The sequence below is a fragment of the Giraffa tippelskirchi genome, chromosome 5, assembly GCF_054371585.1.
Source record: "Giraffa tippelskirchi isolate mGirTip1 chromosome 5, T2T-mGirTip1v1.2.pri, whole genome shotgun sequence".
Lineage (NCBI taxonomy): Eukaryota > Metazoa > Chordata > Mammalia > Artiodactyla > Giraffidae > Giraffa > Giraffa tippelskirchi.
The window spans coordinates 87,068,667-87,083,185 of record NC_137279.1 but is presented as its reverse complement, the minus strand read 5'-3'; positions in this window follow the sequence as shown (position 1 = coordinate 87,083,185).

Below are 14,519 nucleotides of genomic sequence, written 5' to 3'. Positions count from 1 at the left end.
GTATCTGACTCTTTGTGACCCCATGGACTGTAGCCTACCAGGTTTCTCCGTCCATGGGATTTTCTAGGCAAGAATACTGGAGTGGGTTGCCATTTCCTTCTCAGAGGATCTTCCTGACCCAGGGATTGAAGCTGGGTCTCCTGCATTGCAGGCAGACTCTTTACTGTCTGAGCTACCAGAAGCTACCCACAGAAAGCAGTCATTTAAATCTTCAGATCATTAGAAGTGTCCTTCACCCCAGTATTATCTGCAGCAATATTTTCTTTTAAAATTGGAGATGTGTATACCTGTAAACTGTAGGAGCTACTAACTTAGTGGGAATTTGATCATGAGATTTGAATCCTCTATTAAAAGAAACACGCAGTGGGAGAAATGGGCTCTGGGAGGAGGAGATACCACCAATAAGTCGGAAAGAATGAAGAGAAGGTGGAAAGGCGGAAAAGGAAGCAGGGTGAGGTGAGAACTAGGGTAACACTTCTCCCCAGTCTTACTAGGGCTGTGATGGGCCACAGTAGCTCAGGTTACCTTGGGCCCCTCAGGGACACACTGGGCCTTTGCTGATCTGTGAGCCAGCTCCTTACTAGAAAAAGTGGAGGTGCAGTGGTTAGGAAGTGGTAAAGTTGTTAACCTCTTCTCCTCCTTTCTCAACATTGTTCTGCCAAAATATACACACCCATACACTCCCCCACCCTCACCCCTACTGTTTGCTCTCACATCAGTCTTGTTCTCAGACAGAAAATCAAATGGCTCTGCTTGGCCATTTCAGGCCCCCCAGCAGGTTTCTGCACATCTAGGACAGGTCTGGCTTGGAAAAGCCCAGCACGTGAGCAGCAGACAGAAGTGGGCCGGTGATGTTTGGCAAGGGTAACATGGAATCAGAGGCTGGCACAAGTGACCACTGCTTCGGACACATGCCCCTTTCTACTCCAGAGTCATATAAAAACTGCTTCACACGTTTTGATTTCTCTGGAGTAGAGTTAATCTGTCCTCTCCCATTATCATCTTCCCTGCCCCAACATGCTCCTACAGCAGCCCCTCCCCCACAGGCCCTTGGGTTAAATGTCTGATTAGGATGGACGGTGGAAACAAATGAAGCAGCCATTCTAGTGCTCCCTCTCAGGTGATTTATTTGCATCTTCCAAAATCCAGACTTGTATTTGAAATCTTCAGGCTCCATGCTACAGCACTGGGGTGGCTTACCTGGGAAGCCTAAAACCGAGTGTCTTCTGGGCTTTCTGTGGCTTCAGGGTGAAAGGTGGGTACCTCTCAATGCTCTCTGTTGTTCTTTGTTCCCTGAAGTGGCTTTCTGCCACACACGTGCTGCCAGGCGTTCACTTCAGTTTTCCTCCTTGGAGGTTTTATTTTCTTCTTGCCTCATTTTCTGTCTGTGGCCTTCAGTTGGAGGGAGGAATTGTCAGCTGTTGAGAGGATGAGCTAGACTGGAAGGAGAGGAGGGAGAACACAGGAGGACCGCAAAAGAGTGGGAACCATTCTGCAGGTTTTCTTGAACAGTCCTCCAACCAACTGTGCTTGGGGTGGTAAGGATTGACCTTGCAGTAAATGCAAATTTTTAAAAAGAAGGACAGATGGTCTTGGCATTATCTTATACTGGAGTGTTTGTCTCTGTGCTTGCTTTTTCTTTTCTCTCTCATCTTTTTCTTTACTCCTTGCCTTTTTCTCTTCCTTCATGTTGAAATGGCAGCCGCAGCACAAGGTTCTGAGATTACAGAGGTCCTCAATTATCATCCTCTGGGATTTATAGTTTCTTCTGGGTTGGAAAACTCCATGGACAGAGGAGCCTGGCAGGCTGTAGTCCATGGGGTTGCAAAGAGTCAGACACGACTGAGTGAATGATCACAGCAGAGGAAGAATACCCACATAAGCATCTGAAGTGCTTCAGGAACTTTGAAAAGATTTGTGAAATTCTGTGTATCCTCAGAGAAGGCAGTGGCTGAAGGCTTTTGAGGGAAATGGTCAATTCAGGCAACAGCAGCATCATGAGCCAAGACCATAAGTGAAATAGGCTGGCATGTTTACAGAGTTGAGTATAGCTCCAGAGGATTCGTGAATACAACAAAAGAGAAGCACAAGCTTTTAAAGCTCTAAGAGGGCTGGGTTTCAGGTGAGTGAGGGATGGAATTCCAATTTCATTACTTTAACTTTCTAGGTCTCAGTTTCCACATCTCTAAAATGGGGCTAACAAAAATGGTACCAACCCTAAGGAGTTGTTGTGAAGTTTAAATGAAATAATGCATACAAAGTTGTTGGTTCCATATCTAGACACACACCTGTTGATGACTACTAGAAGTGGAACACAACAGGCTGAGGCCTTCGCTCATTTTCTGAGTTAAGTTGTGACACTCACATCCCCTGTAATCCTGTAGTGGCTTGTGCTCGTCCTTTGTAGTACTCATCACATTTTTGGACTGTAAGGTCTTTGAGGGCAGGGAATCTGTCCCTCTTGTTCATCATTGTATCCCCAGTATACACTACAGTGCCTTGAGTAGACTCCTGCTTAGTTGCTCAGTCATGTCCAACTCTTTGCAACCCATGGACTGTAACCCTCCAGGCTCCTCTGTCCCATGGGATTTTTCAGGCAAGAATACTGGGGATCTTCCTGACCCAGGGATCGAACCCATATCTCTTGAATCTCTTGCATTGCAGGCAGCTTCTTTACTGTCTGAGCCACCAGGGAAGCCCCAAAATAAGCCATGTGTGTGTGAGAGTGCTTAGTCGTGTCCGACTTTTTGTGCCCCAGGGACTGTAGCCTTCCAGACTCCTCTGTCCATGAAATTTTCCAGGCAAGAATACTGGAGTGGGTTGCCATTTCCTTCTCCAGGGGATCTTCTTGACTCAGGGATCGAACCCACATCTCTTGACTCTCCTGCATTAACAGGTAGGCTCTTTACCAGTTGAGTCACCTGGGAAACCCTTGAGTAGACTAGTCACACAATTAATGTTTATTAGGTGATCATAAAAGACATTGTATACCATGGTGAAAAATTTGGACTTTCTTGAACTGTTATCATGGTAGTTTTTACAAAACATAAAACTGATCATCAACGTTTTAAGCTGGGGAATGACACAGTCCAAGAAGTATGTTGGAGGGGAAAGAGATTGAAAATGGAGGAAAAACTTGGAAAGTTATTTTAACATGTGAGTTGAGAGATGGGAGATGCTCTGTTAAAGAAGTGAAAATGCAATGAAAGCCTTTAGGAGAGATGTTAAGAAGGTGGAATGGACAACATTTGGATGAATGAACGGCAATGAGCAGTGGTTTAGAAGGAGGGGCTAGGTGATGCTCAGCTTTCTGATTTGGGTTATCAGGAGGATGGTAACACATTTCTCGGGCATAAGAAATAGAGGAAGGAGAATAGGCTTTGGGAGAGAGAGATTGGAGATTGGTGGTGATTTTAGGTGAAGATGTCAAGTAGGCAGTTGGATATATGGCTCTGGAACTCAGAAGGGTCTGGACAAAAGATTTAGGAGGCATCAACATGGTTGATGTTTTAAACTTTTGATAAAAGCTCTAGGCCTTCTCCTAAGAAAAAATGCACATATACATACCATTTTCCCTATAATTTAAGAATCTCCACGTGAAGCCCATCTAGAGAGCATAAGTTAAGATGAAGTATAAAAATCTCTTTGTTTATAAGAGTATTAAGTGAGAAAGAAAGGGGAACAGTGAGGAAAAGGGGAAGCGAGGGGAGAGGTGGGAAGGGGGTGAAGAGAGGGCCAATGACAGAAACTTGACACTCAGCAACTTTGACAGGGTGTGAAAAGGAAGAATAGCTGACAGAGGAAATTGGCTAGGAGGGGCTAAAGGAGAAAGCACTGCAAAATAGCCCAGGGAGAATGGATCTTGTAGGAGAGAGAATTCAACAGTATAAAATGCTGTAGAAAAGTTTAAGAGAGAGTTCTTTCAATGTGGCAATCCAAGAACAATTTATAATCTTTGCCTGAGAAATTTCAGGAGCTGGGGTTGGGGGATAGGAGCTTGATAACTTTTGGCTGAAGATAGGGTAGAAGTGAAAAAGTGTTTTAATGTTTAAAATTTTATTTAGTGTTGTGGTCCTTTAATGGATCGGAACTTGTGGATACAGAGTCAACCGATAAGAAAGTGAAAGAAGGAAGAAAAGAGGCTGATATTCCCTGGTTTACACAGTATGCCAATATAACTCTAGGACAAAGAGCTAGCACCATCTATGTAGGCTCAGGGCGCCCTCTCGAAGAGATCTTGAAAGCCCAGACAAGTAAGTAGACATGGTGGACACCTATGCTCCATGGAAGCAGCCTGAAAGGGAGAGGGGGAGAGAGAGAGAGCGCGCAGACAAAATGAGGAAAGACACGGGGACCAGTGTTCTGATGGAACAAAGGCGTTTATTCAACATATTGTGGGCATATATATACTCTCTTACAAGATAGCCCTTTTTAGCAGAGACAGGGATAAAAAAATCTTACAAGTTATTCAGGAAGCTTGAGGCTAGAATTATTTTCAAGGGAGGGGATTGTAAAAGTTACTTTCCATATCAGAAGGGAAGAGAGTTGTAAATGGCTGCTTTTCACCGTATGGAGAAGCTGCTTTCCATATGAACGAGATGCATAAATTCCTATTATTCCAGAACCTCATGTGATTCCTCCAGTGCCTGCATTCAGGGGCTAATGAGGAACAAAGGATTTATGTAAGACTGAAAACAGCATACGGGAAACCTTCTGTTAAATGCTACCTTACAATTTAATATTTATTTATTTATCTATCTCTGGCTGTGCTGGGTCTTCGCTGCTGCTCACGCTTTTCTCTAGTTGCGGCAAGTGTTCTCATGGCAGTGGCTCCTTCTGTTGTGGAGCACAGGCTCTAGGGCACCTGAGCTTCAGTAGTTGTGGCTTGTGGGCTCAGCTGTTGCTGCTCCTGGGCTCTAGAGCACTGGTTCAGTAATTGTCATGCATGTGCTTAGTTGCTCTGCGGCATGTAGGATCTTCCCAAATCAGGGCTCAGATCTGTTTCTCCTGCATTGGCAGGCAGATTCTTTACCACTGAGCCATCAAGGAAGCCCATGAGTTACTACTTCTTATAAGTGTCTGTGTTATGAAAACATGACAGGATCCACTCCTCTTCCCCTTCTTACCAGCATCTCAGTATTCCTTGGGGAAGCCCCCACTGTGAGTAGTAGTAGAAAGTGGTGATTGCTTTTTACTGCAGAAACCAAAGGAGATAGATCTCCCCTCCCCCTCATCTTGGGCTTGTGTTATGGGCTCAGTTGTGTCTCCCTTAAATTTGTATGTTGAAGTCCTAACTCCCAGTACCTCTAGAATGTGACCATATTTTGAGATAGGGTATTTAAAGGGTCATTGCATTAAAATGAAGTCCTTATGGTGGACCATAACCCAGGATGACTGGTATGGTTATAAGAAGAGGAGATTAGGACACAACCACGGACAGAGGGAAGACCATGTGAACACGCAAGAAAATGGCTATCTACAAGCTAAAAAAAGAGATCACAGAAAAAAAAGAAACAATCGTTAAAACACCTGATCTCTGACTTCTAGCCCTAGAACTGTGAGAAAATGAATTTCTGAGGTTTAAGCTGCCCAGTCTGTGATACTTTGTTATGGCAGCCTGAGTTGACTAATGCAGAAAGCCAAAGAGCAGGCATGTGATCTAGGCCTGGCCAGTTTGTCTTTCCTGGGATGTTAAATCTTGAATAAGTAAGACTTGGTCACTTATAAGTTCGATACCCTTAGAAGAGAGGGACACAGTTGAGTTCCAGTCACCACAACAGTAAGATTGGCTGATCTACCTCCAGTTACCCTCCAATAGATTCCTTTCTTGACACTGAATATATCCAGATTCTGATATTTTGGCTTACGATCAAGAGCCCTGAGTGACATAGTAAGAAAGGACAATTAGAAGATGATAAGTAGAAGGGGTGAGAGAGTCATTTCCTAGGCAGGTTGATAAGAAGTCTAGGGGTCCCCAAGGAGAGAGGGTTTTGGAATTCTGAAGGAGGAAAAAAGGGCAAATTTTTCTTTTCTCTCTACATTCCTTAGGATTATATAACAATTATGTATCCCGCCTGAGGACAGTCTCTGGATTAAACTTTCTGGCTAATTCTGTTACCTTAAAATGTAAATTATGGGAGTAGGTCTGTCTTTATAAGGATTATATAACAATAATGTATCCTGCCTGAAGGACAGTCTCTGGATTAAACCTTGGCTAATCCTGTTACCTTGGAGTGTATAACTCCACTGCTAACACTAGCAAGGGGGTACTCTTTCTGCCCCCTTCTGATGCCTATGTCAGAAGCTTTCTCTATCCCTTTTATACTTTAATGAACTCTATTACACAAAAGCTCTGAGTGATCAAGCCTCATCTCTGGCCCCGGATTGAATTCTTCTCCTCCAGAGGCCAAGAATCCCGGCGTCTTTTCGTGATTCAGCAAACAACCTTTCAGGGGGTCAAGGAAAGAAAGGGAGATTTTGTTTTAAGTAAAAGACTTGAACTTGTTTACAGGTCTTTGGGAAGAAGTCAGTAGAGTGGGAGAAGTCAGGTGCATGACAAAGAGGGAATGTATGACGAAGCAAGCACAGATCCTGAAGACATGAGAATAGAGCATGGGTGGAAAGTGGGTTCTGAGGTGGGTATGGAACACCTTTCCCTCTGAGCTAAAAGCAGGAGGTGAGGAAGAGTCATCAGTTCAGTTCAGTTCAGTCGCTCAGTCGTGTCTGACTCTTTGTGACCCCATTGACTGCAGCACGCCAGGCCTCCCTGTCCATCACCGATTCCTGGAGTTCACTCAAACTCATGTCCATTGAGCCAGTGATGCCATCCAACCACCTCATCCTCTGTCGTCCCCTTCTTCTCCTGCCTTCAATCTTTCCCAGCATCAGAGTCTTTTCAAATGAGTCAGTTCTTCCCATTAGGTGGCCAAAGGATTGGAGTTTCAGCTTCAGCATCAGTCCTTCCAATGAATATTCAGGACTGATTTCCTTTAAGATGGAGTGGTTGGATCTCCTTGCAGTCCAAGGAACTCTCAAGAGTCTTCTCCAACACCACAGTTCAAAAGCATCCATTCTTCAGTGCTCAAGATGAGTCATATGCAAATCTATTTTCAGACAATGAGTAAGAAAGGTGAAGTACTTTATGCCTGATTGCCTTGATTTTCTTGGGTAAGGAGGCAGTCAGCTGTTTAGAAAGAGGGGGCGAAGGTGACAGTAGGAGGGCTTAAGGGTGCCAGAGAAGGTTTAGAGTGGTCCTTATGGTGAACAGGAGAAGGAGCTGAACAGGAGAAGTTTACATGTAAAAGGATTGCCAAGCAATGCCAAGGGCCCAGCAGAGGTTAAAGGTTATGGGTTTGTAGCTAGGCCAGTCCTTGGTCTCAGTAACTTCTCTCCAGTAGTATTCAGGCCAAGTATTCTCTGACTAGTTTACTGACAGCAGTGCTGAGCAGGAGTCCAGGTAGATTATGCCATCTGTAGCACCTCCAAAGCAGCACAATTGGATTGAGGAAATACTAGAATGAAGACAGGCAGAAATGCAGTGAATTCATTCAAGATACAGAGTTGTGAGAGGGAGTGTGAGAGGCAGGCTGGCCTGGTTGTCTTCAATGTAGCCCAGAACTAGAATTTCAGTTATTGATTGCTATGTAACAAACCATACTCAAATTTAAAACAATAATCATTATGGTGTAAAACAACAGACATTTTATTGTTCTCATGGGTTATATGGGTCAGGAATTCAAATAGAGCATGGTAGAGATGGCTTATATCTGCTCCATAATATTTGGGGGGTGCTCTGGGAAGAATCAAACAGCTAAGGGCTACAATCATCTGGAGGATTTTTCATTAAAAAGAAAAAATGGGGGAAAACTGAGAAAGACAAAGATGCTCAGAAAGTAAAAAAATACTAAGGACGATATCTTGCTTCACAGATACTAAATCTCAAACACAGATGGAAAATGCACACAGAGTAAGACACAGATACAGAGGTCTGAAAACAGATGTGCTTATAGAAACACATAAAGGCAGTCAAGTGCGAGAACAAGTCCAAAAACAGGAAGAGACAGGCACAAGGGAAGAAAACTACAAGGAACTGAGCTATATTTGTGGTGTAGCCTTAAACCACAGCCTGTACTTTAGCTGTTGCCATTAAAATAACAGCCTATTGACATGTAAGAACTTTCCAGAAAATAGATGCTAGAGTGACTTATACATACCCTATCTCGTTATCTCACATCAGAATACACTTAGACTCCCCCCAAACTTGCAGAATTTTAAGTTGGTGATGTGGTATGGGAAAGATAATTAAGTGGAAGAGGAAGGAAATCCAAGTTTTGGTTTCAGCTTGACAGAGGCTAGCTGTCAAGCTACTTCTCTTTCCTAAGCTCATCTGTAAATGATGTAATTGAGCTAGATTATATCTAGTTTTTTCCATTTTAACATTCTATCATTTTGAATATGTGTTAGTCACGCAGTCTTGTCTGACTCTGTGGGACCCCATGATCTGTGGGACCCCATCAGGATCCTCTGATCACGGAATTCTCCAGGCAAGAATAATGGAGTGGGTAGCCATTCCCTTCTCCAGGGGATCTTCCGAACCAGGACTCCAACTCAGGTCTTCTGCGTTGCAGGCATATTCTATACTGTGTGAGCCACCAGGGAAGCCCTACCGTTTTGAATGCTGGCTTCCAGTTGTAATTTCTAAGCCTTGCAGAAAGTGAGGCAAGAAATACAGGGCCAAGCCTAAGGATAGCCTCCTCACGCATAGGCATTAAGGAGAAGGCAAAGACACCTCCTCGTTTTGCACTTAATGAGGCCACGACACAGGGAGGAATGACATCTAAAACAGAAACTTGGTAGCATCTGAGGAAGAAACTCTCACCATGAAAACTGAGGAGCATGGGCAATAAAAGCACACAGGTTGCTGATGACATTGTATGAGCTTCCACGCGTGGTGGCCCTGAACTAATACAGAAAATTTAAGGGAAAACAACCCTGAATATTCATTGGAAGGACTGATGCAGAATCTGAAGCTCTAATACTTTGGCAACCTGATGCAAAGAGCTGATTTATTGGAAAAGACACTGATGTTGGGAAAGGTTAGGGCAGGAGAAGAAGCAGGCAACAGAGGCTGAGATGGTTGGATGGTATCGCTAACTCAATGGTTTGAGCAAACTCCAGGAGATAGTGAAGGACAGGGAAGCTTGGCATGCTGCAGTCCATGGAGTAGCAAAGCATTGGACATGACTTAGTGGCTGACCAACAAACTCGTAGCGTGTGTGTGTGGTAGCTTCAGGAGATAAGTGCTCAGGATCAGGAACTGAAGAAATCTGGTGCAGTCCAGACCATACTTCAACCTTCCCCTCAATGAATATTCCCTCCTCAATCAAAAAGACTCCCACCCATTCAAAGGGCTTAAAACAGCATAAAAGTGGGAGCTAAAAATCTACGGGCATCCCTCACTTGGGAGGACACCCACCCTATTCTGTGAGTGTGTAACTTTGGCTTCTGCCCTAAACAAACTGCTTCTTGGTTCTGTTTGTTTTTTCTTTGAGTTTTGTGTTCCTTGCCCAGAATTTTTTGGATGAGTTGGACAAGAGCTTGCACTTTTGATAAAGCTTTTCTGGTATCCAAAGTAATAAACTTTGTCTTTTAAAAATTCTGATGAAGGCCATAAGGCTATTTTTTGGGAGTCCAGGGAATTTTCTAGCAGAGCTATCAAATTAATAGCTCTAAGATTTAACAGTTAATTATAAAAACTGAACTCATGCTTTCTCTTCCACGAAAGCCAGTCAAACTTACTAGAAAAATGAAAGTGACACCAAAAAAACAAAAATGCTTAGTTTTGAAATGGTTTTTCTTTAGTGCCATCTTTTCATCAGTGGAAATGTGAGCAGAGCTCAAAGTCATTCCTAGAACTTCAGTCCTTTCTCCTCTTGCCTATATTTTGTGTTGACATTTTAAAAAATTATTGTTTGAAACTGCACACGTGATCTATAATATATTCTTTCTATAAACAAGTGAAACAATTCAGAAATGTCGAGGCAGTCTGAATGCAGCTTGGAAAAGAATTTCCAGACACAGAATATGGCAGAGAGGAGTGAGGTTTTAAGAACAAAGAGCAGAGATCACGTGGGCACTGGGAGCACAGCAAGCCTCCTAAGAGGTCAGGGAGAGCCAACACTTTTTGTGGGTTAGTAGCCAATTTTCATAGCCTGAAGACAAAGGAAATTCTTGCTGGAAGGCTAGCATTATGTGGTTGGTTATGGCGCTATTGGGTAACTACCAGGGTGGAAATTTTTGACCAATTTTGGGTGAGAAACTGGCTGGTGATGATCAGGGGGGCTTTTAGCAATGGTGAGTTACAAAGGGGCTCAGTGAGTTTCAGAGATGACCTGGTTCTGGGCTCTGCTTCTGTGGCCTTGGTACAAGGCCCTCATACCTGTGGCCTTGGGGCAGGACTCCACAAGAAGTAAAAGTGACAGTGATACATCTCTCCCCCGGTTTCACTCTCCTTAGGAATAACCATTGAGAAATTTGTAGTCCTTCCAGAACTTTCCCTATACATCCATATTCATGTAAACACACATCTACCCTTATGTATTTATATTTTACTTATTTTGTTCCTATTGTTTACATATTACATTACATAATTATTCTGCAACAATTATTTACAACAACGCCACATACACATAGGCTGCAAATGCACATATCACTCAGTATTTTCACTTTTTTTTTTGGCCAGGCCATGAGACTTGTGGGATCTTAGTTCCCTGACCAGGGATCAAACACAGGCCCTGGTGGTGAAAGTGTGGAGCCCTAACCACTGGACCACCAGGGAATTCCCTCACATTTTTTAACTGAAAAAAACATACTAAAAAATATTTATTTATGAGGAATGTGTGGAAAGGAAGAGACCGTATCATTCCTTGTATCCTTAAAAGACTCATCATCATTAGAGCACAATTATCTCTTACAGATACTCAGTTCAGTTCAGTTGCTCAGTCGTGTCTGATTCTTTGCGACCCCATGAACTGCAGCACACCAGGCCTCCCTGTCCATCACCAACTCCCAGAGTCCACCCAAACCCATGTCCATCGAGTCGATGATGCCATCCAACCATCTCATTCTCTGTCGTCCCCTTCTCCTCCTGCCCTCAATCTTGCCCAGCATCAGGGTCTTTTCCAACGAGTCAGCTCTTCGCATCAGGCGGCCTAAGTATTGGAGTTTCAGCTTCAACATCAGTCCTTCCAATGAACACCCAGGACTAATCTCCTTTAGGATGGACTGGTGGGATCTCCTTGCAGTCCAAGGGACTCTCAAGAGTCTTCTCCAACACCACAGTTCAAAAGCATCAATTCTTTGGTGCTCAGCTTTCTTTATAGTCCAGCTCTCACATCCATACATGACCACTGGAAAAACCATAGCCTGACTAGACAGACCTTCGTTGGCAGAGTAATGTCTCTGCTTTTTAATATGCTCTCTAGTTTGGTCATAACTTTCCTTTCAAAGAGTAAGCGTCTTTTAATTTCATGGCTGCAGTCACCATCTGCAGTGATTTTGGAGCCCAGAAAAATAAAGTCAGCCACTGTTTCCACTGTTTCCCCATCTATTTGCCATGAAGTGATGGGACCAGATGCCATGATCTTAGTTTTCTGAATGTTGAGCTTTAAGCCAACTTTTTCACTCTCCTCTCTCACTTTCATCAACAGGCTCTTTAGTTCTTCACTTTCTGCCATAAGGGTGATGTCATCTGCATATCTGGGGTTATTGGTATTTCTCCCGGCAATCTTGATTCCAGCTTGTGCTTCCTCCAGCCCAGCATTTCTCATGATGTACTCTGCATATTCACCGACTCGATGAACATGGGTTTGGGTAGACTCCGGGAGTTGGTGATGGACAGAGAGGCCTGGCGTGCTGCAATTCATGGGGTCGCAGAGAGTCGGACACGACTGAGCGACTGAACTGAACTGAACTGAACTGACTCTGCATATAAGTTAAATAAGCCGGGTGGCAATATACAGCCTTGATGTACTTCTTTTCCTATTTGGAACCAGTCTGTTGTTCCATGTCCAATTCTAACTGTTGCTTCCTGACCTGCACACAGGTTTCTCAAGAGGCAGGCCAGGTGGTCTGGTATGCCCATCTATTGCCTAGTTCAAAGTTACTTCTCCCATTCTTCCTTGCTGGTAGAACATGATTTGGTTCAGATATATGGTGGTAAGACTCTGCCTGCAATGCAGGAGATCTGGGTTTGATCCCTGAGTTGGAAAGATCCCCTGGAGAAGAGAATGGCTACCCACTCCAGCACTCTTGCCTGGAAAATCCCATAGACAGAGGAGCCTGGCAGGCTACATACTGTCCATGGGGTGGCAGAGTCAGACATGACTGAGCAACTTTCACATGGTGTCCATGAACTTGAGAGAAGACTTGACATTTTCCTAGCCCCAGGAGGTGGTTTCTGGTTAGTCTAAGTCAGTGGTTCTCATATTTGAGCTCTATCAGAGTCATCTGGAGGTCTAGTTAAGACACAAATTAGTGAGCCCCACTCTCAGATTTTCTGATTCTCATGGGGCTCCAGAATTTGCATTTCTAACAGATTATGATGCTAATCCCCAGAGTAGGAAATGGCAACCCACTCCAGTAGTGTTGCCTGGAAAATTCCATGGACAGAGGAACCTGGCGGGTTACAGTCCATGGGGCTGCAGAGTCAGACACAACTGAGTGACTAACCACATGATGCTAATACTGCTATTCACACTTTGAGAACCAATTCCCTCACTAGTGATTTATTTAGAACTGAATGTGTAATACAGCTCTGGACAATGAATCCTCAAGGGCAATCTGATTGTGGGGGTAGGAGGGCAATTCTGGAGCACAAGAAGCAATAAATCCTCTGTCAGTCTTTGAACATGGTGATGTTTAAGGATGTGATTCTGTGAGCTGCTGTGGCCATCTTGCCTCCATAAGGGAAGTGGCTAAATTTCTAATGATAGTAAAGAGAAACATCTGAGGGACTGGTGACATTATTGAGTCATCGTTTAACTAACCCTGGAACTACCCTATCTTCAGACAACTTGATACATGACATAGCAAAATATTACTTGCTGTCTAAGCCATTTGAGAATTTTCTGGTCCTTCTGCGGAAAGTCACCTAACTGATACATACACTTCTCTCAGAGCGATTTACCTAAAGTCAGATTTTGGACATTTTTAGGTTGCTTCTGGAGAAGGCAATGGCACCCCACTCCAGTACTATTGCCTGGAAAATCCCATGGACGGAGGAGCCTGGTAGGCTGCAGTTCATGGGGTCGCTAAGAGTCGGACACAACTGAGTGACTTCACTTTCACTTTTCCCTTTCATGCACTGGAGAAGGAAATGGCAACCCACTCCAGTATTCTTGCCTGGAGAATCCCAGGGACGGGGGAGCCTGGTGGGCTGCTGTCTATGGGGTCGCACAGAGTCGGACACGACTGAAGCGACTGAGCAGCAGCAGGTTGCTTCTAATTTTTTTAAAAAATTTCAGCTTTATTGACATATGTAATACAAAAAAATTATAAGATATTTAAAGTGCACATTGTGATGACTTGTTACATATATATATAGTGAAAGGATTTTCTCATTCTAGTTAATTAACACATTCGTCATCTCACAGACTTTCTGATTTTAATTGTTTTCAATAGTGCTGCAAAGAATGGCAGTTTAAAAAATATTTTGACATTTTTCCAAAGGCCATTTTCCCTGAAGTGAAATTATGATGTCATGTTGCTGCTGCTGCTAAGTCGCTTCAGTCGTGTCCGACTCTTAGCGACCCCATGGACTGCAGCCTACGAGGCTCCTCCGTCCATGGGATTTTTCAGGCAAGATTACCGGAGTGGGTTGCCATTGCCTTCTCCGTATGACGGCATAGACGTGCATATTTCTCAACTTTTAATAGTATTTCCACATTTTTTCCTGGAACAATTGCTTTAATTTACACTTCATTCAGAAATCTATGTGAACCAATTTCATCACATTCTTTTTCTTAATCTTAGGCAATTAATAGACAAGAAATGGGGTCTTATTATTTTAATTTGCATTTCTTTGATTTCCAGTGTGTCTGAACATTACTCTGGTTGTGGCTTATAAACAGGTGGGAAGGAATAAGACTGGGAGCACAAAGATGAGTTAGGCTCCTGCAGTGGTCATGGTGGCAGATGAAGATGACTTGGGACTGAGGTAAGGGTTAGTGGTAGTGGGGTTTGGCTATTTAGCAAAGAGAACTGGAAAAATTAGATGTGGATTATGAAAGAGAGTAAGGAAACCCAATGATATCTAGATTTCTGGCTTGGGAGGTGCTATTTCTTGAGGTAGAAAATAAGATGAGAAGAATTTTAGCTGGAATGGAGTAGGGAGATATAAGTCTGAGTGTGGATATTCTGAGTTTGAGGTGCCTGTGGGGCACAGTGGTGGAGTGGTCAGAATCCGTTGGATATCTGGAAGGAGAGGTATGAGTTAGAACTAGAGACATGGCCTCAAGCTG